The sequence below is a fragment of the Athene cunicularia genome (genome assembly GCF_003259725.1).
Source record: "Athene cunicularia isolate RWA chromosome 7 unlocalized genomic scaffold, athCun1 chr7_part2, whole genome shotgun sequence".
Lineage (NCBI taxonomy): Eukaryota > Metazoa > Chordata > Aves > Strigiformes > Strigidae > Athene > Athene cunicularia.
Genome location: NW_020799108.1, coordinates 8,479 through 13,824, shown reverse-complemented (window position 1 = coordinate 13,824; position 5,346 = coordinate 8,479). Strand labels below are relative to the sequence as shown.

At 43.0% G+C, this 5,346-nt stretch overlaps 1 long non-coding RNA gene across 1 annotated transcript in view; it reads right to left on the bottom strand.

The window, feature by feature from the left end:
- Positions 1–5,346, bottom strand: part of LOC113482548 — a 16,154-nt gene that overhangs the window by 7,174 nt on the left and 3,634 nt on the right. The gene's annotated exons all lie outside the window — the stretch shown is intronic.

The window sequence follows — 5,346 nt, the reverse complement described above, 5'->3', positions numbered from 1 at the left end:
AGCGCCCCCCCCCCATTTTCTGCCTGTATGAACTACAGTTCTCAAATATCTTTTATTTTCTTTTTTCTACAACAATACCACTCCTTTTCCTCATTTCATTCTTTACCGTGGCTATAAGGGCCGTGGTTATAAGGGCATCACATCTTGAGAATTCATCTGTCCTCATGATGGAGGCCTCCCCAGGCTCCAGAGAGACATTTTTCCTTGGCAACAAGGGGCTAATAACACCATCCAGGCTGGCAGGCTGCAGAGAGTGGGCCACATCCCCCACAGAAGTAAACTGGTGGAGCTCTGTAACTTCAGCAGACCTGCAATCACCGACATCGGGCAGGGGATCTGACCCAGCACTTGCAAAGCTGAATTCAAAGGCAGACGCTGAATAGTGCTCTCTTGGCCTCAGCAGCACTCTTCACGGCTCCTGACAGCCAGAGCTCAGCAGTGTGAGTAGTCCCTCGAGACAACAAGAAGGTTTGAATCCATAATCTCCTGTATTAAAGCCTCTACTGTAGAAATACTTGACCTAACAACATCATCAGCTACTTATGAGACAGAGAAGAGCTAAAGCTTTTTCACCTATTTGTTACTTTTTAAACGTTAGTAGAAGGTATTCATCTAGCCCTAGCTTTCTGTCAGGTATGAAATGAGAATGTGCATAGTGTCTTTTTCTTGAGGTAAATTACCTACATCCTTCAATAAAAACAACTAGAAAGCACCATCTGAATCAGTCCCTGGCAATCACAGGAACAGGAATCTAAAAATTCCATGTCAGTTACCCCAACAAGATACATTGCCCTGAATTAAGATTCTTTCATATGCCAAGGCCAAGAGCTATTTAAACTAGAGTGTGCCATGGGAGGACAGCAGGGAAGACTGTCTGCATTTACTCTGTTTTGTTGAATACCTACAGAAGAAAATTGATGTCACCCCACAAAAGCATTGGGCTGTGTCTCTTTGCAGGTATGAATTTTACTGCTCCGTATGTAGGTTTGCATCCACTGAAATCATTCCTTGTTCAAGTGATGTGAAGACTCAGTGCAAAGGCCACACTGTTTTCTCTACGTGCTGTCAGGAACTGATTCAGATGGGGAAGAAATGGACTGTGAGTGTGAAACTCACGAGACTGGCTTCTAGAAAGGCTAAGTCCTTGCTGCAAGAATGGCATAACTACACAAACAAGGCTGACATTTTCCTCTGGCAAGGTATACGGGCTGCATGCTATTCCCAGGGAGGGAGAGGTAACATTTTCACTGCTGATCAAATCACTGTTACAAACCAGATCCTAGGATCAGCCCCAAGTTGAGTGGATATTAAGAGAAGGAGATGTATTTCCCTTTTCAACCTAGAAATTCATCCATGTCCTAGGAAAGAAAGAGGAATCTCTGCTTGAAATGCATAAGAAATCCTTCTTGACAAGTCAACTGATGCTAGGCTATCTGAACATCAGCAACACTAAGTCACCTCAGTCAAAAACTTCCAAAACTTACTGCAGACAGATGCTGCTGTTGATCTAAAGAAACTGTTCCTGACCTCCCAGCACAGGCTACAAATCTGTTTTCCAGAATTTCACAATATTTACTAAAGCACCTTTGCTTCTCTTTTATAAAGAAAAATGTGCCTTGTCCTCTGGGCAGCACAAAAAGAAACCCTGTCAAATGTAAATACCCACAGTAGTTGTCCAAAGAATTCCTGATTCCTATTTTCAGCTTATTGTGTGACTCTGGGCAAATCATGGTGTCTCTGCATGGTACCAGTTTACAAAACACAAAAGTGTGTGCTTTACGTGTTGTGGAGCTTTAGTGCTTTGCTGAATCAGAGCCAGTCTGCTCCAGTTTCCCTCTCATAGCATGGGGACAATGATGCCACCTCTCTGTATAAAGAGTCCTTAGGACTTACAGATTAACTTTTCCCAAAGGAGAAAACATTCACATTAGTCTGGCTCCAGCTGTGATTACCTCAAAGGTAGAGTCCCAGAAATATTTCTGCATGTCACTGTAGCCTAGTTGTGGTCCCAGTTCAGTGAAATACAAGACAAGACACCTTCAGAACTGACAGAGCAGTAACAGGCCCTAAAATGTTGTGAACCAGGACTGATCCCATTAGTGCAAACCAGACCGACATCAGCAGAATACACCACTCTTCTCTCAGAGAGGAGCATAACAATGCTGGTATTCCTATAAGCCAAAGGGCACCACCAGGCTGCTTGAAACCCAGGCACACAGAGCTGCATTCAGGATTTGGGCTTCAAGCAGTCATGGCAGAGCACATGGCAGAGCACAGACCTCCGCCAGGACTAAACCCAGGTCTTGAGAAGGTGTCGTCAGGCAAAATCCAGCCGTGCACTCTCTGGAAGCATACACTCTTCTTTGCCCGTGGTTTGGGCTAAAGTGTGGAATAGACGCTTTCCACATCACCCTATTATCCAAACCCCCCTGGCTGCCTCTTCTGATTTCTTCCTTTGTTTGCCAAAACAAACCTCCAAAACAAACCATGGAGTTTGTTTCTTCAACCTGCATAGAGTTACTTCAGCCTTGTTCTGCATAAAATCACGCAGCATGTGGAGATACAATACCAAGACACCTGGATTATCATTAGCCATCAGGTGTTGGACTCATTACACCTGTTATAAGGAAAAAGGATAATTAAAGGGGAGGAGGGGGAATTACATTCCACTTAATTCCACTCACAGCATTGCTGCATTTTATCAATACCTTCCTGCCCCTTTTCACTATATGACCAAAGCATTTTTTGCAATATGCAAAATTACTTCTGCCTTATGCAAATGGCTCTAAAGATGAGTGAACCTCCTTAGCCTGAGCAGATGTTTATCATCAGAAAATAATTTGTCAAAAGGTAGAGAGACTCATACTACTCATTTTCAGAACAGCTTCTTTCACTTTGGAGAGTAACTAGACTCAATTTAATTGCAAATGGGCTGCATGGTCCCCAGAATAAGGACAGGAAAAGCAACATGAACGTGTGCTATTTTTTAAATAAAAATCTTTCTCAAAATAAAGGACTTGCGTCCTATTTCCTCTGGGACAATTGCTGATTCCTGATTTAATCTCATATTCACTCACATCTACTTAAGTTGATTTTGGGGTTTATGATAAAAATGATAATAACTAAATAACCAAATAGAATTTTATAAGAATATTAGTTTTATAAAGCTTAGAGAATAATTGTATATTGTTTTAAGTAACTATGGAACACTGTGTAACCATGTAACCAGCTATGCTGCTATGAGCTCATCTGTAAAGTCTCAGACCAAGATTGCATGGGCCACATAGTTCAATAATTATTAATCTTGAAATAATACTTTATTGTTTTGTATGTCAAAAGGTAGAAATTTAGGTAGGAAATTAGAGAAAATGAACTGGAACAACCTGCCTATGTCTGCCAAGTTATGAAGAAACTCGGTAAAAGGTTAATTCCGACAGGGGGGGATGGCGACCTCCGACCCATTGACCCCCAACTCTTATTACAGCCCAGACTCACTTCAGGACTCCAATGCGCATGACCAGGAAGAGGTGTGGATATTAAAATGATTTACAGGAATTTAAATGGTTGTATATGAGCACTTGATTAACATGTCTGACCGTATCCTCTATAATCAGCCCATTACACCAGTCAGGGGGGTGTTGTTGGCGAGATGACTCCCCTGTGCCCCCAGCCATTTATAAAGGAGGGTTTGTTATCTACATCACATTGGTGGCTTGTATGAAAGACTGTACTAATGTCGAGTGTACAGGCTAAGGAATTACACACCTTTTGAACAATCATACCCTGCCCTACAAGGAGCTTTATGATGCTGACCTACAGGAGACTAACTGACACGGCTGGAGGTTTAACAAACTCACGCTATGCCACATGGGATAATCTAGAGATTTAAGATAAAAGTTAAAGGCCTGATTCTCATTGGCTTCAGAATGCCAGCTGAAAGTCTGAGGTCAATTGTACTGTCATTACATAGAGAGAAATCAGCTCCCTCATGCCCCAACCAGTGCTGAGATTTCCATGGGGAGAGATGCTCTTCCTGTGCCTCCTCCTTCCAGGAGTCTTTTTCCTTTATCTTTGTATTACAAAACACACAACTGCCTTGGGAATATCTTGCACAGTCTATTATTAAAGCCACACACATATATAAAATTTGCTCGTTCCACAAAGTATATGGACAAGAAAATAACTACCTGTAACCCGTTTACAAGAAAATCTATTCAAACTCTCCATGAAACAGTGTGATTCTTCCAGCTCCTGTAACAGACTGGTACACAAAGTAGTTCAGGTTACAGACAAAAGTCCTCTCCAACAGATGGAGATTTGACCGTTCTTTAGAGTTCAGCTGCCTATTACTAATTAAACAATTCATTTGTTGCTTTGAAAATAGGTTAAGTACACCAAAACACACAAACAAACAAAAATAATCAAGCAAACAAAAAGAAAAACGTTAATGGGGAAAAACCTCGGGTTTGACCTTTACAAGTAAACCCAGCGCCATCCACTGAAACCGTATTTCTGGAACCCTGTCCCCTGTGTGCCCTCCTGCAGCTCCACACAGCAGCAGGGCTCTTCTCAACCCCAGCTCTACCCACGGACATGAGAAATCACAGCGCTGCCAACTCAGAGCAAAGGCTCCAGGCTCTCATCTCTGAAAGAAAACCCTTCAGATCTGCACTTACGCATTTTATACAAAATCCACCAGCAATCCAAAAAGCTCAGTCCACCACAAAAACAACCCCTGGCTGCTGTTGGTACGTGTGTAGCTGGTCATGTGTTATCATGAGCAGAAATCCAGGGTCTGGAGCATCACTTCACCATGGGTATATCCCAGAAACACATGATCACAGAGATCCTGGCACCACTACCCGGGGTTCCTCCTGTGCCAAAAATAATTCTACCAGTTCTATACCTTTCCTTCCTCTTTACACCCAGCAGCAGCCAGGGCATCAATTCTTGTTTCTCAAGCCGTTACACTCTTGATTAAAGTGCTTTAACAGCCGTCACAGGTCAGACTCTAAACCAGATCTCTAGAAACCTTGGCAGATGGGGTCTGAAGGGAAATGCCAGGTATCTGCTGTGAGTCTGACAGTGGCGTTCCCTAGAGACAACTCACCTCCAGCTTTCCAAAATCCACTAAAACATCCACAGTCCCAGTTATACTGAGAAGAAGCGAGAAAACGAACCCATTGTGCAATTTCCACACGGTCTTGGCGCCTAGAAACACCCATTTTATTTGTTTATTGAATTGTCCTTTGCAGCTTTCAGTTCGTCCCTCGTGCAGTTTCTCTCTTTCCCACGAACAAGTACAGACACTCAGCAGATCCCTCGCCCCCCCACCCCCGCGTGTTC